Raw genomic sequence first — 23581 nt, forward strand, 5'->3', positions numbered from 1 at the left:
TCAACACTTATTTCAGGTGGGTATCGTTCATTTTATCTGAAGTGAATTTGACTTCTCCCGGAAAGAAAAACTTAAAGAAGTTGCTTTGCAGTTGAATCACATTTTTAAACTCATCTGCTACTTCCATTCACTATCAGACAGATACCTTACATTCCCATTTAAGCGGTGATATATTTTAAAATAGTTATTTGAATATTTTAACACTTACAGAGCATTCTGTTAGAAATAAATTATGATTTTTCTCTTCTTGATGATTAATTTTTATTTACTTATGACTCTTATCAATCTGCTTTGGATGGAAATGGGAATTCAATTGAAAGGCAGAAACCCTGCTTTTGCACTGTATTTATTATTCAAATACAATTTCTATAAATATGCTGCGTGCACAGGAAAAATCTATTAAACCTTTTACACTTAAAACTGATCAACTGAGCAAATTTTACATGAAGGTAATGAACGGAGTCATAGAGCACAGGAAGATAATAGCATTTCAACTTATTCAATATCTAAACAGTTTCTTAACTTTGAGTAAGTTATTGAAGAAAATGAAGCTGAAAGGAAGAAAACATATTATTTGTCTGCTGCTAAAAGCTGTTTAATCCTTTCAACAAACTTCAGATCAGGATGCATAAACAGTAGTTTTCTTCCTCTACAACATCTTTCTTTAGCACCAAACCGTCCATAATAAATTACTTAAATATAAATTCTGAGCATATTTTCTAAACACACAGTGGTAAATCTAAGCCAAAGCACACGTCACCATTTCTTTTTAGAGAAAAAAGAAAAAAGTTTAGGTTAAAACAGAAAAGTGTAGGTTACGGAAATAATATCTCATTCTACTTAAGCAATCCTCCTGGCTTAACACACTAAGATTTTACTATTAAGTAGTACGCAGGGCTTTGTTGCTTTCAGAAAGGATTGTTGCCAATGTTTCTCCTACATCATTGGAAAGGAGCAAATTATGTTGTGAGCTCAGATGAACCCATGAATTTAAAGAAGATAAAATAAACAATAAGCAGAAATATGGAACAGACTTAGGATTCTGGGGAACAACTTTGAATAAAACATCATCATTCTTCTCCATACTTAGATGCCTGGATGCCAGAACACTAACATTACTTCTTCATGCCGAGAATAAATGAACAGACAGTAAGACAGGAAGGAGACATGGTATAAATTGGTATTTTCATTTCTGACATGCATATTTGCTCTTCACGCCGGGCTGCCTTTCAGTGACCGTAATCTCTGGAGATGACACTTAACAGCTCAAAATGTAGTTTCTCGTGTTCCTGCAGGAATGTTTTAACTGTTTCTGAAAAAAAACCCACTGCTCATTTCCCTTATGAAATAAAATAAAAAATAAAAAATAAAATAATAAAATAAAAAAAAAAGTGGAAAACAGAAACAAAGGATAAGAGAATCTTTCAATACAAATAAGCCAGTCTGAGCAAGTGCTCAAAAACAGCATTATCAGCACAGGGAAGAATAATACGAGAGAAAAACCCATATATTTCCATTGCAAATCTAACTTTAATGACCTCACACACGCCCCCAGTGGTTTGCAGAGATATCATCAGATTTGCATTAGGAGGTGTAAAATCATTCATTAAGGAGCACGGAATGTTCCAGATAAAATTCATAGGAATTTCCAGTGCTCTAATGCTAATTAATTCATAGTCATCTCCTCTGACAGAAAGAAGCAAGCACAATCACAAGGTAAGTCAGTTATTTAAATAGTCATTAAGAAAGAAGTATTCTTATGCTTTTACAGGACAAAATCAGGAATGACAGCTTACAGGAAGGAAAAAGGCATCAAGGGAATCCATGGAAAGGAAGAGCTACCTGTTAAGACATTGTGTCTCTAATCTTGCACTACTGGCAACAGCATTAGGGATACAGACTTCAGATAAGGCTAAATGCTTCATGGACACCATCCATTTTTCTTTATTGGTGAACAAGTACTAAAAATAATGTAAAAGTGATAATAAATGGCAGTTTTCTACTAACTAAATGCTACAATATAGATAAATCACCAGGAATAGTCATCAATGATGTGAATTAATACCGAACTGAATCGTTAATTGATTAATTAGAACATATGAATGCATTTCTGAGCACGTGGTCATAGAAAACTCTTTATCCATATTTCAAAAGAGAATTAAAATATATTTCTATTACTATCAAATAAAAACTTTAAATAGCACCAGGATGGCCTATAGCCCTAAGGGAAGTAAAAAAAAAAATTGCAGCCAAAGAGCTAGTTTAAGTTAAAAGTCATTTCTGTAGATATAAGTGTTCTTCATAAGAGAATGTGGCATATATGTACTGGCACTGTAAATATAATTCATAATAAGCCACAACATGCTGCAGCTCATACAGAAAAGATAAAAAAGCCACTAACATAAATGAAAGAAAACAAAGGGAAAAGAGAATGTATGCAGAGATGGACATGTTTACAAATGTAATATATTTTCAGGGAAGTGAGCTCAAATAGCTACAGGAGTGCTAATGAAGTTCTCCTCAACAGCAGTTGTGAGAAATCTGACTGAGATGTTTTGCTCATGAGTAATCCAAATGGAATTGCACACAACAGATAGGGGCTTTCCATATCACACCTCTGCTTGACAGTCACCACTTAATTGTACCTTGATGGCACCTCTGTCTTTCCATTCTGGTTCTTCCAAACATGTATAATTTATTTAACTTTGAGGAAAGCAATTCAATATCTTAGCAGCATATTTTTCTACTGGTTCGTACTTTTCTTCTGCTCCCACAGTATAATATTTAGAATTGAATATAACTGAAAAAATCTTTGTCTCATTTTCATGTCAATTTTATCTTCTCCCTGATTCATACATATTTGAATGTGCATGAAAGTGTACTCAGATCCACGAACTACATTTTTGTTCTAATCACACTGGTTCATGAGGCTGCTGTACAGTAAGTACAGGATGCCCCAGGTCAGCTGAAACCCCTAAAAATTAATGAATTTATAAGAGAAAGTGCTCCTCGGCAGACGTGATTTCAGAAATTCAACTCCTGCCAAGGCTCCTCTTTCTGCTGCATCCTCCCTTTTTAAACTTGCACTCATGTCATTGTTTCCAGGAGTAAATTCATGCTAAAAGCAGGAATAACAAGCAGAGCAGGGCATGTGGGAGCGATAACTTTGCCTAGGAACTGGAACTAGGAAACATTTTAAGAAAACCTATTTTTATGAGTTTCTTACTTGGTTGGAGAAGTGACAATAAATGTATCTGAACTTCCAGGTGCTTTGCTGCAGCCAAGAATCTCTTAAAACTCAGCTCCCTTTCAGGCCAGAATCCTGCAGGAAACAGTATATCACTGCTGCTCCCATCCAGCTTCAAAAAATGACTTGGTATATTTACACAGCCTTCACCAGGCTGCTCTGTGAAACAGGCAGAACAGTGATCTTATGCAGGACTGTATCTGTCTGTGTTCTTGTTGTAACAGATTCTCCATAAGCGTGTTGGCAGGATAATCCTATTAACTTTCCCACAGCAGCAAGTTAGTCTTATATTAGCTGTCCTCACATATAGTCAAACACCTTTGTGCCATTCTAACATTCTAACAAATGTCAGAAAGGGATTTTTTTTTGTTCTTTCTTACTTGCCAGTAGATCTAAAAAAGGCACCTTACTGAAACATCCATTGCTGTTGATTTGATTTAGAGTGTTCACCACCCACAAGCATGGGGAATGAAAGTTTTTGAGGATGAGTCTCCAGTAGTTCACATTTCCAATGTTTTTCACAGGTTACATTCACGACTGGGGATGAGTAACATGGATGGTTTTATCTACTTACAGCATATGGTTTAACTTTCTCCTGCTGCATACTGGGTGGGATAATGCAGTGCGGAAGATGACAGGGACACTTCCTCATTGAAATGTAAATGGGATTTATGCCTGATATTACCTCTCTTCAAGTGCTCCATAAAGCTTAGAGAACATGCAAGCATGTATAAGAATAGCTTCTCCCAGGATTTATTTGAGCTGCTATGCTATGCTACAGGTATATCCTGATGAGAGCATTTCCAGCTCTTTCTTTAATTTAGCTCTCCACAGAAAGTCATCTTTGCCCTGGAAGCCTAGAAACATACACATTAGATCAGTTACAATCAGTCTTAATCATTTGACAGACTCCTAATCTTTTCCAGTGGTGGTGTGGATTCAGTGTAGAGGACAAAAGGTTGGCTTACTGTGCACACCACTAGCGGACTCAGGGTTTGTACCAGATACCTGCTCAATGATCTGACTCTGGCTGTAATCAAGGACACGTCCATCCTAGCAAATCTAACTGCTAGATAAACTGTTAAGACGCTTCTGCTGAGCAGCTATCCTGATCACAGATTTAAACAGGCACAAAGAAACAACTGAATAATAGTCATAATTTCAAGTCAACAGAAACAGCAGCTTCTCTTTGTTATTTCCTCAATTCTGAACCACGTCTTCCATACAAATGTTGTTGTTATTATTTCAGAAGCTATTTTAGAAACTATGAATAAAATCTACTATGAATAAAAAACAGTCAACTTAGCATGCAGGGATGAGAAGGAGCATTCAAACTGGATCTCTCCTGCCTTTTGAGAGACCAGAGCTAGTGATTCAAAGTTTCTCTTTCTTTGTGGACAGCTAAATGATGAAAGGGTTTGGGCACAACACCCAAAACTCTGATACCATCTCATCAGTCTGTAAAAATAACAGACAACCTGCCAGAATATGCTAGCAATTAGCTGGCTGAGCTGAGTGATTTTTGTTAGTTTTTATTCTACTAAAGCCTTCTTATAAGTTAAAATGTAGGAGTCCTTGTTAGCCACTAGTCAAGTCCAGGCCTCTGCAAGCAGTGGGTGCTCACATACGTCATGCAGTCTGCACACTGTCAGGCTCAGAAAGACAGCTTGAAATAATGTGCTGTGTTGGGAAGCTAAACTTAGACTTCTGTACTCTCACAGCTAGACTCATTCTTGCCTGTTAAGTAATTTGGTATCTTTATATTCCAGTGAAGTGTGTGCAGCATAAACATATCCACTGACTCCAGGCTCATTTCCATGATTAGTACATTTCTTCTTAGGAAAAGTGCTTTTGACATCTTTAGTCTGCTGCAAGTAGCTGATAGAAGTCAAGGCATTGTCTGGAGAGTGCAGCAACTCCAAGCAGAACAGAACCCCTGTCATCACCTCTTTAAGGTAAACCACAACATGATAACATATTGCTATGCAAAGACATGGCACCATCTATGGGAGAAGGCCCCCATCTGCCTGGTCCAGTATGCTGCACATCTGGACATCTTCAAGAAAATAAATGGCAGAAACAGCAACACCTCTCCCTGCTATATAGTAGGGGAAAGAGGAAAAGCTGTAGTCTACATGGAAAAGAATCTCTTAAAGCATAACAAAATTTATAGATATTTTCATATTCCTAAAGAAAATATATTTTAAAAGGACATTTTGCTTGTCTACAATACAGCATGAACACTGAAATGAAATGCGTTAAATTAAAAATCAGGTGATAACAGAAACAGTATTGGTTTCCTAATCAGTTCTTTGTAAAACTGTTTCCCAGTGTATTGGGAGCTGAGGACAAGGAGGGGGGAGAGGCTGTAGGGGTGGCCTCTGTGAGAAAATTGTAGAATCATAGAGGTCATCTAGTCCAACCCTAGTTGAAGATAGAAGGGGTGGACCTATGCCTGACACAGCCAGGTCTAGCCAGTTCTACCAGAGCAGAAGCAGGATGCAGCTGAGTCTACCAGCAAAGCCATAAGTGTCCCTGTGAAAACATTTAACAAATGCCCGATAGGCAAATGAGGGGGAAGAAAAAAGTGTAGAACAAGCAGTGTGAAAATCAAGGTCAGAGAAGAAGGAAGAGGTGCTCCAAGGTACCAGAGCAGAGGTTGATCTGCAGCCCTTGGGAGAGGATCCCAATGGAGCAGGTGATACGATGCAGCCCATGGAGGACCATGCTGGAGCAGATCTCCACATTGCTGCCTCACTCCACACTGTAGTGAGGAAGTACTTTCTGAAGGAATATCAGCCCATGGAGGACAAACTCTGCAAGAGGTTTTTCTGAAGTAACAGCATCCTAATTTTCTTCCGTGGCCCTGCTGAGTAGAGGGAGAAAGCGAGCAGATGGGTAGGCACCTAGATGCAGTCCTGGGTCAATGCATCACATCTAATCAACTCACTGCAATATATTTTTGCATGCACAAAGCAACACTTGAAGGACCACAGTGTACCTGACCCTTTCAGGACTGTTCAAGAAAAAGCCTTTTTTCTTGCAGAGGAGTAAACATAAACATATCCCAATCTTCTGTAAACAATTCTTTCTCTAAAGTGTGCCCTGCTACCTGCCAGCACCCCATGGGGCAATGGTGCTTACAGAATGGATGTCCAAAACAGTCAAAGCCACCACATGATTTCCCCAGTTTTGTTTAGATGATTTGATATCAGAATTCACCAAGTAACCAGGAGGACTGGAAAATCACCACAATAGAAGTATAAATTCTGGAAATACATATCAGCAATTTTTTTTTTTCTTCTATTGATTTAATGTAGCCACATTGTCTTCTGATTATCATTATTATTTTTTTTTTTTTTAATGAAACATGCACAAAATTTGATACCTCAGTAATGTTTCATAACGTACAACACAAAGCACAGACCTTTGCTTCAAACAGCTGCATGGTAAATCAAAAGTTTCAAATAGGAGAGAAAAACATCATTCTGAGAGAGATTTAACTTCCCTATAAAAAAGCAAGTTTTCTCCAGCCTTACTTTATCTACCTTTGGTTTTCAGCCACTGATCTGGGTGATGTTCTGTAGAGATCTCTCAACCTGAGCTTGACATTTCCTGGACCTTCAGAATTTTAGGAACAAGGGAACAAATTTTAGGAACATCCATTTTTTTACTTTATCACTTAGAAGCTGTCAATATCTTTGAAATAAGACTATGTCTTCATTTTATTTTATGTTACTTTATTTTATTTTATTTATTTTTGAGGAAATATTCTCCAAGAGTTGTTATGACCAGTGTAGAAGAAAGGAGATGAGCATCATCTGGCTGATACAAATTTTATATCTCCTCAAAGTGTCTTTTTTTTTCTTTTTTTCCAAGAGATGCTGAGTATCATAAAATACACGCAGCAGTATCACACTGGCCCTAAAAAAATCTATTGAAATTTTAGGAAAGGAAGGCATAAATCAATATCTCAAATGCAGGAGGAATGTTTTGGTTGTTCAGATATTGCACTAGCAGCAGCCTCCATCTAACACAAAGAAGACTAGAAAACAAGACATGTCTTGCTGTGAAAAATATCTGAAATACCTTGCACTAAGTCTTATCACAAGTCAATAGCCTGGGACCAGATCACTGATAATGAAACACTGACTCTATGTAGAAGTATAACATGGGGCCATTAATCCCCTCAAATCTCCTTAAGACATAAGTTTAGGATTGGTTTTCAGTGGTTCATAGGCTTGTATTGGCTTTCCACAAGAGGATACATTTCTCCCTCATTAAGCACCCGATATTTCTGCCACCTGAACATTAAAAGTAGTCTGAAGTTAGTACATTATATAATACAATTTGTATAATAAATATTATATATATAACATTTTTCTGTGCCATTTTAAGCTTCTCTAAGCTTTTCCACTCTGAAGGGGTGATGAGGATAATGTCTGATATGGTGCTTTGGGACAAAAGGCAATTATCATCACTCTGAGAAGGAAATCAATTTAGCATTTGTGCAATCCTTCTTAGCAAAGGGAAAACTGGAACTGTTAGCTTTATTTGGTACACGACACTATTTAAGTTTCCTCTGGATCAAACTGAGATATTACAGTTCTCACTCTTCGTTATGTTTCTTTCACCTTGACAGACTTCAAATATTTTTTCACAATAATTCATTAAACAGACTGGTTTTCTTTCAGCAGAAAAACAAACACTAACCACCTCACCTTCCTCCCCAAAGAAAATCTATATATTCACCTGCTGTGTAGGTAGTGCAAAATAAAGCAGTCTAACTGATCTGGAGAATATTCTGTGTATTCCAAGGAATATAGAGATTAATTCTTGTTCTAGCTCATGCCCGGTATTCGATCACTTTAGATATCATGTGAATAAATTAGCTATCAGTAGGAAAGGTCTCCAGCTATATTTTAACCTATCTCTCATACATCTGAATATGCCCACATGATATACATTGGTAAATATTATGTATTATGTGTACATTTTATACATTATGTATATTATTATGTATACATTTTATACTACTCTCACATCTCTGTATGTATCATGTGGGCAAAAACTGGACAAACAGCCAGCCAGTGGAAGCGCAGATAGCTAATATCTCATTTCATCATTCATAAAGTTCCTAATGCTATCAGACACAACAAGGGCAAGGACAAATGTGTGCTAAGTGCTGCTAAGCATTTCCTTACTCATTTTCCCCCAATTTTCATATTCATTGCAGATACAGCCCTTACTTAACTCCATGTGAATTCCATCCAATTTCAAAACAAGATCTCATGACCTGAAGTTCCATGAACTTAACGAACAAATAAATAAATGATTCATTATAGTTGCTGTCATCATCCTAACCTATAACTTTGTCAGTGAAAGAAGAGAGACCTGGGGAACAAGACCTAAGCTTCAAAAAATGATTGCTAGCAGAATTATACTGATGAGCCTCCGTGTCCAGCCAGCATTTATATTATGTTAAATTGTGTTGATGCCAGCCTAATAATCTGTACTTATTTTTATCTCACTGCACTTTTCTTCTACCATTTCTAGACTACTTTCTTTAGACATCTGGACATCAGTGTGCTCTAAGGTGATTTTTAAAAAATTCTAATCTGATTTTAACAACATTTAACATAGGAATAATGTCTTATGCTAAGTTTAGTTAAGGACAGGGAAAACAAGAACTAGAAAAGGATTCAAAGAAATGCTTCCACTTCAAGAGAAGAAAGCAGACTTTACGTATTTTTATGCCTGACTTTTGAATATTTTGGTGTCTTCAGGCAGTTCTCCCAGAGAAGAGGACTAATTAGAAAGCGAGTTAATGCCTGGCAGCATCAAATCCACATGGATATATCTTCGAACTAACATCAGCAGACATTGTCTCTTGCCCAGCCAAACTCGGAATCATGATAGAGAACTGGGAATGAGGCAGAGAATGAAATGTACAGTGTGGCAGTCCAGGAGCAATGAGGGAAGGATGGAGATAATTTGAGGGCAGTGGTTAAGGACAGGGTGATGTAAGAGATACTGTGCAAGAAGACTATGAAGACATTGTGTGTTCATAACTACAGCAGGGATAGAAAGAAATCAGTAGGAAATATGCCTTCATTATTTTTGCTGTTTGAAGAATCTTCAGAATGATGTGAATAGGCACACTGCTCTTCTGGAATTCACCTGTTTTTGTAAAAAATGAATGCTTCCATTTACATCTGAAACAGAGTCCTAGAAGCTGGAGACAGTATAGCTCCAGCTGGAAATAGAGAACAAAGAGAGCCCTGTAAGTAACTGGAACTCAAATAGCCTCAGCCAATTATAAATCTAGCTCTTCCTTAGGAAGCAAGGTTTGTAGAAAGCCTTCTGAGACATGTCACAAACATGTTGCCAAACAGAGTCAGAACCAACACCACGTCAGTCAAACATAACTTTTCAAGATTTGAAAGGTAATATGGAATCATAGTTTGCATTCAGCTTATAGACTGTCTATAAAAATACCAAAATAAACAATGTTTTGAGATATTGCTTCTTAATTTGAAAACTAAGTGCTTCATGGCCTGATTATATCTTAATAAATTTATCATTTTTCTGTTTCTATTGCTGTTTATTTTGGATCAACATGTAATGGACAATGACAATGGCTTAAGAATAAATGCAGCACTTTTGCAATAAACTAGTCCATCTAAATTATTGTGATTTATTTTCAATTTTAACTTGATTTGGCAGGCAGGAGACAGAGAGACAGTTATGTTTAGAATAAGGGCACCTTATGAATACAAACTTAGATTTGGCTCCTTATTCTGTTTCTGAAAAGTAATGTCTATCAAAGTGCTGGAGTGCGAGTGCATTTTTGCCTTCTGAGGTACCCAGTGTCTCCTCCTCTTCCCACAATACAACCCCCATTATTTCTTGAACAATTCATTCATTTTGTTGATGCGGCTTTTCCTTCAAGTCTTTCTGCCTCTAAAATTCTACAATATCACCCACATCCCAAATGTTGCCTGAGACACCTCCCTTTCTTGTCACCTTACCTACAAGACTGTCCACCAAGCCTTTTCCCAACATTCCTCATATTTCTTGCTTTTCCGTTTTTTTCCATCTCAGATTTACTTTCACTAGACATGCTCAAGACAATACAGGCCCAACATTTGGTGTCACCATGGCAGTCTTAGGACAAGGTGCTCGGGCTCATGCTTTTGGATACAACCCCCTGATGATCATCTTGGAATCAGCAATGTGTGGTAGCCCACCATAAATCCTAGGCAGCAATCATTCACATTTCTCTCAGCAGCAGGTGGTCCCAGCAACTCGCTGCTCTGCTTTCTAGCCTGGATCTAGTCACAGACAGATTGCACCTTTTTGCTTTTTATCAGGCAGTCCTTTCAATCAGCTCATTGGCTCACCATTATCATAATCAGTTATCTCAAAACCCTTTTAAATGACCGCTTCTTTTTCAAAAAATTCTCTTAAAACTCCACAGGAAATTAATATTTCTTGTTAATTTTAATGGAAGTGTTTGTTCTATTAACTGCTTCATATTTTAACAGGAAATGTTCTACTGAAGAAAAAAGATTGCTTGTGTGAGTAACCAACAAATGACTCTAGGTATTCACTGCTTCTTACTTTCTTCCTAAGCAGTTCTAATTATCTGGCTCATTTCAATTCATGTTCTTCTCTTCTGACTAATGTTCCCACTTGCTGAATTTTACCATCAGAATAACCTCTGCCCTGCACCTCTATTCCTTTTTAATATTTCTCTTACCCATGATGAGGCGATCAAGAACTGAATGCAATAGTCAGGTAATCAAGGTAAAGATCTGTAGACTGCAGGAATATATTTGCAATTATTTGCTGTCAGATTGTATTTTTGTCTGAAAAATAATAATAATTTACAGTATTCACACATTACCTGGATCTGTGAATTAATAATAACTTAACATTAAAATAGATAGGTATAGGCACGATCTCAATACACCCTATTCCCAGTGAAATTACAAGAGCTCATAAGTTACTTCTCTCAAAGGCTTATAGGATGTGACAGCGATGTTTGTGTGTGCCAACATCCAGTTAGTAAAACACATTATTCCCGTTCCCAGTATATTAATCCCTACCTGTGCTGAAAAGGTGACAAAACTTCTCATAGCTCCATTGTATTCCTGTAAGCTCTACCAAATGAGCAACATATTATCTCTCAGAATGTGTGCATTCATCTGAATGGGACATTTTAACAATGCAGGCCTAACACCTTTTGTCAAAATATTTTAGTATTCTTCATAGTCATTGCATTATTCTCAAAATAGCTCATGAGGCATGTCAGTATGACATCCATTTTACTGCTGGATGAACAAGGGAAAGAAAAACAGAATTATCTGTCTGTAATATCAGTGTACAATGCCTTTCAAAGAGGGGGAACCCAGGAGTTTCAAAGCAGAATCTACTACCATAACCACAAGGGTCATGCTTCATGGGCACCTCACTACCAGTTTGCAGCATATTCCTTGCCCAAACTTTCAGACAACAAATGAGTCGTCTTCATTGGTATGATGCTTATTGACATGTGACAGGACGAGGGGAAATGGCCTCAAGTTGCGCCAGGGCAAGTTCAGGTTGGATATTAGAAAGAACTTCTTTACAGAAAGGGTAGTTAGGTACTGGAATGGGCTCCCCAAGGAGGTGGTTGAATCGCCATCCCTGGATGTGTTTAAGAGCCGTTTGGATGTGGTACTCAGGGATATGATTTAGAAGAGGTTTGTTGTTGTGGTGTTGTTTCGTGGTTGTTTTTTAAGAGATAGGCTACCGGTTAGGCTGCGGTTGGACTTGATGATCTTCAAGGTCTTTTCCAAACTGAGTAATTCTATGATTCTATGATTCTATGCTTATCAGGAGAGTTGAACACTACTGTCCGTGAACCAGCAGAACGTGTGTGTGGAAATCTGTGCTCGCACCGCAAAAGCTAGTTTATCAGCATAGATATGGATCATTAGAAGCTTGTTTCCCGAACAATTAGGTTACCAAAGAGATAAGGAGTTTGTTTTTTAGGAAGCTGCTGCCAGCTGAGTTCCACTCAATCTTTCAAAAGAAAGTGGTCTGCAAAAGTAAGTCAAAGTAAAACAGAGAAAATACTTTCACATTAGCCTTCAGCAGCACTGGGCAATAACAGGGATTTTATTCTTAGAAGCCTAATTCCCCTGGGTGGAACAATTACAACTCAGAAAGACCACCACCAGCTATTCTCAAAAGCTATACAAATAAAACCATTTTGTCAGATTATCAGCTTTCCACTACCTTTATTAAAAAGTGAGTTACTTAGAACCTCACAACTGCCTCTGCTCACCTGAGGCAGTGTTCTGAAGATGCTGAGAAGGCCTACCCCAAACATAGGCTCACGTTTGGGTAGAGAGGTGCCTTTGGGTGAGTATGATACAGCTTTTCCAAACTTAGATGCCTCTCAAAAGATTATTGAAATGGTGATAGATTTGGTCAAGAATTCACATTTCTGCAAACAGACCTCTTGGTGGTTTTCATGTTACTTCACAGGCAATAACTGATAGATGAACAAATTCCTTTCAGTTTGGTTTTACTGAATTACTTCTAGTTTGGTGTGAAATTTCTATAGCTTTTTTGGATCTGAAACAAAATTCTGGATCAAAGTATATATGAGCATAAATTCTATGGATCATTTGTGGAACGTGGTTTGCTAAATCCTCATGAATCCTTTGAAAATGTCTTCTCTGACATACCTAGTGTGACTTGAATTTATTATTTCTGGTCAATGGCATATTCCACCACAGTCACTTGTGGCACTTGCATGCTTATTGCCATGGGGTATACACACTGCCATGCTGTGTAAATATCAGTTTAATAGCAGTACTGACTAAATGAGGATATTGGCTCAAATCCATATTTTCTGAAACATTCAAAATGAAGGTGGGCAGTGATTAATTATTCACCCTTAAAAAATTCTCTTGCATTTTTAGAATGGAAATCAGGCTTTGATTTTGTAAGTATATTTGTAAGTAGAATATTAATAAATTTCCCTAACTCTATAAAAGCTAATGTATGCTAGGTATCGGCAACCTGAACAGAATTATTGCTGTATGGTAATCATGTCCTCAAAATAGAAGACTAATGTGAGCACTTAGGTGCACGTAATGAATGTCAGACTATCATACAATTCTCACTCTGCACAGTGTATAATCACAGAAACTGGAGAATATTCTGGGCTTGCAGTTTCTCTGTTGTTGGACTGTTCGGTAAGCTTGACTGGCAGCTTCTGTGTTGGATTTTTTTAGCCAGCAGGGAATCAAGCTGTGCAGTCACTTTGAGTGACAGCTATAGAAAATTGACTAATAAGCTAACACCCCACATGGCAATTTAAAAATGCAAACGTCATACAGAAAAAGAAATGGAAGTAGCCAATTTGTATAATAAATGAATTTATGAGGCATGTATGATAACAGAACTGAGGAAGAGTTTGCCAGTCCAGGTGGGCTGCACTCAGCAGGTATCCACTGCACAGCAAAGAATGCCTTTACATCTCAAAAGGCAAACACTGCGTATCCTGGCTAAAATGCCAGTTAATTATTTAAATTGTTAATACAATTGGTTTGCATATTTTTGTTTTCTCAAGATGAAGTTCATTAAAGAACCCTTTGCACCTTTGAAAGCAAATGCTTTAATAATTACATTTATTTTTCACAGGTCCTTGGCCCACAAGGCAGCTGGAGAGAGGAACAAGTGAGTTTGTCAATACGCTAACTTGGTATAAATTAAAGCAGTTTCAAGGCGGCTGTCATTTGCCTTTGCTGCCGCCAGTTTTAAAGGAATATTGATTCAGCTGATGAGCTCAGGAGGAGCAGAGCCATGTTGCTTTTCCCCTGGCCACGCTCTCTGTGAGGGGAGGAACAGCTCTCTGCTTACTGCAGCATCAGGGAATCTGTACACACTTGAAAGCTCTCTGAGGTCCCCAGCTGCAAATTAAGGGCTGCTTTGTGGTGGGAGTAATTGCATGTGTATGGGAAGCAGGCCAGCCTGACAAGAAATCCAAGGCTCTTCCCTTGGATACAAAGCATCAAAGCCCCAGAAAACCACCTCACATAAATGTGTGAGAGAGGAGAGGGTGAGGAGGGAGCAATGAAAGGTGAGCAAAGGTTTAATAGGTTTCATGCAACCAAAAAACACCCACAATCTTCTCTATCAGGAAAAAATAGGCTCTCCAGAACTGTTTTCAGTACACATATTTACAAGAGGAAAACGTATTGTAAAGGAATATAAAGAGCTGCTTCTTAATGCAAGTTTCTTTCTTGAGCTGGTTGTACTTGCTAATACTTCACCTTAGTAAAAATGTTTACTTTTGTTTGCTGAATGGTGACCCATGGTACACAACAAGGTGCAAAGTGAACACATAGCACTTAGGATTTGAGTTAAAGTGAACCAATCAGAAGAAAGATTTCAGTTGAAATTTACAGAAAGTCCTGGTTCCAGTCTCAAAAAGTAACTTTAACTCAGATCTTTGGTGGTACCACCAAAGATTGGTACCAACAAACCACCTGGTACCAATGGGAATTTGATATTAAAGTACTGTAAATTAAATCCTATGCACCATTAAAGCACTGTAAATTAAATTCTATATACCAAGATCTCCACATCAGAAATAGCATTGACATTAAGTTTGCTGTAAGTCCCCTACTACATCTTAGAATAAAACCTTATGTTTAATGCAGGTAAGGATTATACAGTTATGCCAACCTCAGTCAGGCTCAGAATGTTCAGAATTAACAATCTCACAGCTCTTCTTTTTTTTAATTATCCAAGTTTTTATACTTTGTGAAGGAGATCTATACTGCAAAAATGAAGCACCCGTAAAGCCCACTTGATACATAATAAGTGGAAAAGGCTACCTTGCATTACTTAGGCTGATGAGAGGATGGATCATGGTTACCACTATCAGGGTTGGTATTTTCTACAGTTTTAATTCTGACATATTTTAATTTCCTAATTTACCTATGATTTAGATTGTTTCCATTTTTTTCATTGTTTTAAACATTAATCTCACAGTAGACTCATTCTGAGTCCACTGAACTTCTAGACCTTTGACAAATTACTAATTCCTTGCAAAAACCTACGGATTTTACTAAGTCTTGCAAAATGAGTGTGAATGGAGTTAAGGACCCTTTCCAACAACAAAAGACCTTAGCGCAGTCACAGAAGATTTTTCTCTACTTGCCATTAAGTGCACAAGCACTGCACTCTAACAAGCCATAGGCAAGTATCACCTACAGGAAATCCAGACCAATGCAAAGAGGGACTCATTTGCCGTGTATCCAAGTACAGTGTAAGTTTCATTCTGTCATATCCTTCCAGGGTCATTTTGCCCAAATCACAGCACATTCTCTCACACAAACAGGTATATTACTGGCTCAGATGAAAGTAGTGAAAAAAACAAGTTGGCACAAACAGCTTTTTGTCTGGATTAACTGAATACAGAGAAGAAAAGATGCAACACATAAACTGCTTCGCTAATTTGCAGCCAGTTGAGACACCAAATGGCAAATCCAGAAAACATTATGCAATCCTATCATTTGGACAGAGATTAAATTACCATTTTTTCACTTACTGTTTGTGATTATCTTCTGCAACCCAAAGGAACACCGTGCTGTAAATTTCTTTTTTTCTTTCTTCCTTCCTTTATTTTTAATTTTTTAATTTAATTTTTTTTGTTTGTTTTGCATTTTGGTTTTTACTCAGCAAAAAATACAAAAGATGTAAAGCATATTTCAGGAATTTTCAAGGTTAATTGTCAAATCCTACATGACACTATGTCAACTTCTTTATGGTAAATATAGCCTTCTGATCAGCAGACTGTCAACTGTATTTATTCATAAACCAGAGTTCCTAAAAACACATCTGAAGGCTATACTTAGAGGTTGTTCCACAGTACTGCAGTGCTGCAAAAACTGGTCACATATGGAGGGAGATAAATAGTTTTGAAAGGTTAACTCTCCTCCTCTGTGATGTGCTCTGATGCATTGTGGATGCCAACCGGCTGCAGACAATCAGACAGTGCCAGTGAGGAAGAGCTGTGGGTATGTTCGGAAAGGAGACAGCTGTTTGTCTGGATGAACATTACAACTTAGATTTCTAGGATGGAAAATCTACTGGGTATTGTAGGAAGGTCAATGAGATGGATGTTGAGACTTGGAAAAGGCTCGCAACTGGCTTATCCTGAGTTAATTTTATGGCTCAGATCATGAATATTTATTCTAAGTCATCAATTATTTATGTTTGATAGTGTGTAAATACATCCATCATAAATAAATTTAAAATACAGTCTTGGTTAAGTTTGTAAGATATCTAGCACAGTCACCCCAAACAAGCAGACAAAAACTCTCCAAAAGCTTTTCAAGGTCTAATTTAGTGCAGACTTAAACTAAATGTGTTTCACAGTCATCTGTCCTGAGAGAATATCCTGAGCAAATATGAGCTGAGTGTCAGTAAATCCATCTGGTACTGCGCTCTTCTTCCAGATAATAAAGCCCACACTGTCAAACAACCCTCTCAGAGAAAATCTCCTCTGTATTTATGGTTGAGCCTCAAACATCCCTGTAAGTATTATTATGTCTCTGCTCTCATTTTCTAAATTAAATACTGAGGTGTAGATAGACTTCTTTAAGAAATGCAGCTTCTTTAAGCAATCTCTATGATTCTGAATGCACTGATGAACCATCAGTTCAACACATTCTCTACGTGTAGCCCAGATTAGATATTTTTAGAATGAAATGCAATCTGATTCAAGTCATTCTGCTCAGCATAAGATATCCAGTTAAAACTGAAGGGTAGTGATATACAAGCAGTTGGACTTAATTTCAATGAAACCATGGTTGTCCAAATTAATACAATGACTTTTGGGAAAAGCTACAAGATGAATCCATTTACTTTCCTTTACTAATAGGCTCTGTTTTCTCCTACTAGGAAGGACGCATAATTGTAGGATCAAGAATATATTACAGAAACCATCATATTTTTCTCTTCAAACCCATCGATAAATCTTCAAATGTATGTAGTGCTCTATTTCAGAAAATGTTCTGTGAAGACATGAAGATAAGTAAAAAATGAATGAAACAAAACAAGCTGCCCATATATTCTAATTGTTACTATCAGTCATGTGTAGTCCAAGACAAAAATACACAGCTTTGTTAATCTTTGGTGGATGAAAGAAAAAATCTATAGGGCAGTGTTTACATGTTCTTATTTATGGCAGGTAGCATTATCATATTCCCACAGTAGCAGCATTACTCACAGTGACTGTATGGATACCAGACAGTCTCCTTGAGGATATACAATATTCTATTTCACAGAAATGTATTGTGTGTTTACAATAGTGCAAATGATGATCAGAGGGCCAGAGTACCTCTTCTATGAGGACAGGTTAAGGGAACTGGGCTTGTTTAGCTTGGAGAAGAGAAGGCTCCAGAGAGACCTCATTGTGGCCAGTACTTGAAGGGAGTGTATAAACAGGAGGGGGGATGGCTGTTTACAAGGGTGGATAGTGACAGAACAAGGGGGAATGGTTTTAAACTGAGACAGGGGAGGTTTAGGTTAGATATTAGAAGGAAGTTTTTCACACAGAGGGTGGTGACACACTGGAACAGGTTGCCCAAGGAGGTTGTGGATGCCACATCCCTGGAGGCATACAAGGTCAGGCTGGATGTGGCTCTGGGCAGCCTGGTCTGGTGGTTGGTGACCCTGCACATAGCAGGGGGCTTGAAACAAGATGATCATTGTGGTCCTTTTCAACCCAGGCCATTCTATGATTCTATAAATTCAAAGAGGCAAATGACCTCTCCATGGTTTGTTAGTTCTCTGCAGAACCACATTTTTCAGCTTGCTTGTTATTTGGGTGTGGTGGTAATAGTATCTAATCACTGCAGACTAATGGAAAAAACTATTCACTCACATTTTAAACCACATACTTTTTTTCATTGAGGAATGGTTTTTAAACACTCTAAAAATGAGAAGTCTTGTCAAAAGAAGCCTTGACAGAAAATATTGCCCTTAATGGTTACAAAAAGATAAATTAATATGAAAACATTCTGCCTTATGCAGGCCAAAACAAAATGGAACATCTACTTGCATCTAGACAGATGCAGGCTTCATAGTGGAGATGGTAAATCTTTAGTTTCTTCTTAGATCACTCTCATCAGCTTCCCTGCTGGTCAGCTGGCTCAGTTGACTTTACATGAGTGTGACTGACTCCATGGTAATGTGGAGGGGGCATCTTCAGAGACAATGGTCCTGACAAGGTTGTTAAGATTAAGAAAAGTTTCAGAAGACTGCAATTTCTGTGAGAGTCCATTCCATCCTCTAGACAGGAGAATCAGTGATGGAAATACAGGCCTTGATGTTGAGAGATTATAAGAACTAAAGTTATGTTGCACTGGATTTTTGCTTATTTAGTTAACAGAAGTATAAGAAAATTTGTAATATTTTGGTACATGATTTAACAGACAAGATCTTACAATAATTTTTCTCTTTGTCAGTCTTGAGAATACCTGATTGCTTGCAAAGAAGTAGTGATGACTCATTTTTTACCAAACGTAAATCAAAAGGAAAACAGCTCTTGTAAAGAAATACAAGTGAAGAAAGGTTAGAAACGCAGTAGCTACATCACTGGCTCAGTCAAAGGTTCATGGAACCTCACCACTCTGGCACTAGTCCAGATCAGCCACCTAGGGAAAAGTACACAGGCACGACAGCTGTGCGCCCTTCTTTCCCAAAGAATGGATATATGCTTCAGCAACCTTCAAGACTTCTCTTTCATGACTGCATCTAACGTCCCTTTGGACTTGTGTAACATTTATCACCAAGAATGTCCTCCAGCAAGGAGCTTTGCACCTTAAATATTCTCTCTAGGAAAAGCCACATCTGTTTATTCGGTATGAACATACCACCTGCTAACTTCCATTCTTAGCCATCAGTCACTGTACTGAAAGAAACTGCAAACCCGGTCACTACTCTTTGCATTCACAAGTTCCTATTTGATACGATTTTTGATTCTGGTTTTCAGAAAAGGCTGAAAATATGACTGAAATGTCTTCAGTGTAATAACATATCTGTTTTTGCCCTCCATAGAAGAAAAAAGGAGTTTCCACTTGGAGAAAAAAAAAGCCTGCAGAGCCAAATCTGGCACTGTAGTGTTGTTTCTTCCCTGTGGAGAATGGACCAATGTCAGTACATGGACTTTCCTCCTGTGTAGTAGGCTGCCCACGTCAGAAAGATGAGAGAGGAAATAATACAGCTTCCCAGTGAACTTTTTAAGCATGAGACCACACCAAAATGTCTTTATGTCTATAATAAAATAATGTTTTGTAATATGCTGTAATCAGTGGTGAAATCCTTAACATTGATCTCAAGTTCAATAGCTGTCACCAAACACCTGACAACATATTGGCACAAAGGAGATAATTTAGATAATTCACAGTGCTCAGCATCATTTATTTAGACTTCAGTCAAACACATGCACGTAGTACTTTCTTGATCCAGAGCTCTTTAAGTTCACATTATAAGTACAGGAACTGAAAACTGTATAAGTAGCAAAACTGAGATTCTGGAGAACAAAATGTCAGCCTCTAACAAGAGCAAATTGATTTTCAACTCAACTTTGTTCAGCTTCTGGTAGGACTGGTAGAAATCTTCTCATGAGATTTTTCTTATTTTATTCTTAGTTTATGAGTCTGTACCATTCTCACATCATACGCTAGCACATAGTATATGGTACTATTGATGAGGGAAGATAGTGGAGGAAAATGAAGTCCCTTCGAGTCAGTAGACCCTCATTTATTTCTTATAGGCAAAATAAATAAAATAATAAAATGCAAGCAATATTTCAATTGCTTGGTGGTGCTCAATATCTCTGCTTATGAGCCAATGAAGTTTAAAGCATCTGACCTGCGAATGTCACTTATAGCAAGAATCAAAGAAGTTAAGAAAACAGTTAAAAAGAAACGTGATTTGAACATGCTCTTTTGCTTTTTCAAAAGGCTTGCATAAAAAGCAAAACAATCTATTAAACTTGCATACTAGAAGCTATTTTGCTGCTACATCGCCTTTTCCTTCTCCCTCCAGAAGACAACGAGAATTCTTGTAAGAGGAACTATCGTGTTGAATTGTCTGAAGAATGTGGTGAAGTCAACAGAATGTGCATAGGACCCACTGACCTCAAAATCTCTAAATGCTGCCTACTTAGACAATTGTCCTAGAATCATTTCTGGCAATTAGTTCTTTTTTTGTTTAAAGTGTAGGCCCAAAAGCTGCTACAGTTACACATTCTGAACCAGCAGTTCCTAACAGCACTGACAATGTATACTTTAACATTATCCCCCAAGCAACCAATTTTTATTTTCTTGTTTAGCAGTTTCATATGTGTATTTTGATAGGTTGTATTAGAAATGTTACCACTGGATTGCAAAATGGCTATTTACATATATGTCATAGGGACTGAAATTGTCACTGACTTCTTGGCAGTGATTGCCAGCTTGTGCCTTTCTTCCATTGTTTTGTAGGATTTCATCATAAGTGACATACTGCAAAAAGATCAATGTACACGGTTGCACACTGTACTATGTATTACCTATTGAAAATACATATATGGAGAATATATGTATTCAGTTCATAGTAACAAGGAAGGAAAAAAATCTTTATTTCAATAAGCTTTGTCTGTAACTCAAAAACACAACTTAGCAAATAAACAAGCTCCCACAAAAGCTCATCCTGGCAAAATCTATGTAACTAATTTCCTTTATACGGAGTCTGGATGGTTTGCTACTTGAACAGAACACAATATTTACTTCAGTTATGGTAGTTACTTGTTCAACACATTAACTTTATTCTCATAAAAATTATTTAGCTGAAGAAACAGCATATTTCTGACCTATTTATGGATCTATCTATAGATCAGTTTATGACCTATCTACATAATGTAGTGGAAGTTTTCTTTCTCTTTATGGTGACTGAATAGGGCAATGGGCCCTTCATATAAAGGTAGGTTTATATTGTTTATCAGACAAGTCCTGACATGTTTCAATACATTTTTGATGGAGGTATCCTGGATAAGGTTATTTCTGCTCACGTTCCTTATTTTCCAAGTAGAGGGCTTGTCCAGCTGTGATTTGTAGGTCATAAAGATATCTTTCAGTCAGTTGATAGGACTTGTTTATACCAAAAACATATGTAGGACATATTGCTTTATTATGAAGAATTATTAATTATTTAGATTCATAGCACAAATAATTTTCTGCCTTATGCTCTGGGAATTTTCATGTCATTTAATTTCACAATCAATCCCATCTCAACAACAAATGCTCTGAAATACGAGTAACTAAATAAAACCCCAGACATTCCATCTAGTGCTCTCTTGAAACACCTTATACTAAAGAAGAGCTGTAACAGAGAATTTGGAAGTGGTCTAATACAGGCCTTAATGGATCATGCAGGACACATAGTCTAGAGCTCAGCAGAGCCAGTGTGTCTGGCCAATAACATGTACTCATGTCAATGGAGCTGTAGTGCTTTGGCAATATCAATTGCAACAGTAAGAAATAGGTTGTTTGTGCACCTAGGCACCAAACTACTCAGATTAGAAATGATAACTGATGTTTTTCTGGCACATTACTTAAAAAGAAGAACATGGTAAAGTCTTATTTCCTGAATTATTTTGGTGCTTGTGCCTGTTACATGGTGTGTGAGAAGATGAGACTGAATTCTGCAATGACAGCAAGAGGTTGCGCTTTTGAGGCCACCTAAAAGCAAGGGAAATGGAATTTGGTTACAGGTAGCTGGAACAGAATAAGACCAGTATATTCATCTGTGATACAAATCATGTCACCCTTGTTTGTTAATATCAGAAAGATCCCATGCCATCTCTGCCAGCTCTTCCCTGTTTATCACCATTTAATCAAGATTGATTCATACATCCCTCCTACAAAACACCACAGAGCTGGGAGTAGATCACATCTACTTGTAATCCATACTAAACAGACCTTATGACAGGAAAGCAATTACCCACAGCTACTCATTAGGTCCTGCAACAGAACAAAAACAGAATAATGTAAGAACCATATCACCTGCTCTGTACGGATCTACAATTAATCTTTTCATAATAATAGTTCACAGCTTCTCACAGGCTGAGAATAAGAGTTGGTAACTTGGTCTCTCTGCTGCCAGGATGGGGTGAACATGTCATGAAATTTTTCTTCCTCATTCAGATTCTAATCAGAGAAGCTGATGAAATCAACAACAACAACAATAAAAAGAATTACCTTGGGAACTCATTGAAAAAAACTCCACTAAAGAGGTTGGAAGATAAATTTAGAGAAAAGACTTTCACCATGAAGAGTCAAGAGTTTTTATGCGAAGATGAAGAGCTTGACCTGTTCACTTTTGTGAGAAACACTACACTCTCCAGCTACCATGGGTATGTGTCCTTCACAGTTTGATAGTTCAAAGAGGTTTTGGAACATTAGGATTCTCAAAAGTTGAACCAATGAATGGTTTCTTTCCAGCGCTATTTTAAGGACAGTATAGACCTGAAGTCTAACTAAAAGAGGAAAAACCAGCTAGTGACAACTAAGAGCAGTCTTCTAAGTCAGTTTGTCTTTGAGCAGCAAAATAAGCCATTCCTGATGTTGAAAAATACCAGTGCACATGATATTTCTTCTGACTATTCATCTGAAAGTCTATGAAGAATTAAAGAGCATAACAAATATTAAGAACACTCAAGATAACATCAAGCTGTCTACTACAGAAGCCATAAAGAAAAACTTCCCATTCATCATTGTTATCATTTGCCAAGAATATGACTTTGATAAACAAATAAGCTTTGCAAGGCTGCTTCATGGCCAGTGAACTTGGAATTTCCCGAGTTAATTAAATTACAGAAAAAAAAGAAGATTGTCTTAGAGAAATCTCTGCCTCTGGTTGCCAGGGATACTATGTTTGGTTTGGTACCAGAAGCATTATAGTGTACCTTGATTGTAAACATTACTCATAAAGAGTACTAAATGGAAAATTGAGCTGGTATTCATCCTTTCTAAAAGTGTCAAAGCTACATTAGCAAAGAAAAGTACTAAAGTGTCAGTTTATATTATCTTTCTCTGTTCTGGATTAATACAATCTTGTAGTCCTTGCAAATGTTACTAGCCAAATGACTCCTCAGATAAAAAGAGTTAAATGTGCCAGGGGAGGTTCAGGTTGGATATCAGGAAAAATTTCTTCTCTGAAAGACTGGTCAGGCATTGCAAATGGCTGCCCATGGAGGTGGGGGGAGGCGGGGGAGAA

At 37.5% G+C, this 23581-nt stretch overlaps 1 protein-coding gene across 3 annotated transcripts in view; it reads right to left on the bottom strand.

Moving 5' to 3' along the window:
* The window catches only part of XKR4 (XK related 4), a 234554-nt gene that overhangs the window by 17621 nt on the left and 193352 nt on the right, over positions 1 to 23581 (bottom strand). The gene's annotated exons all lie outside the window — the stretch shown is intronic.

The sequence above is a fragment of the Excalfactoria chinensis genome, chromosome 2, assembly GCF_039878825.1.
Source record: "Excalfactoria chinensis isolate bCotChi1 chromosome 2, bCotChi1.hap2, whole genome shotgun sequence".
Taxonomy (NCBI): Eukaryota; Metazoa; Chordata; class Aves; order Galliformes; family Phasianidae; genus Excalfactoria; species Excalfactoria chinensis.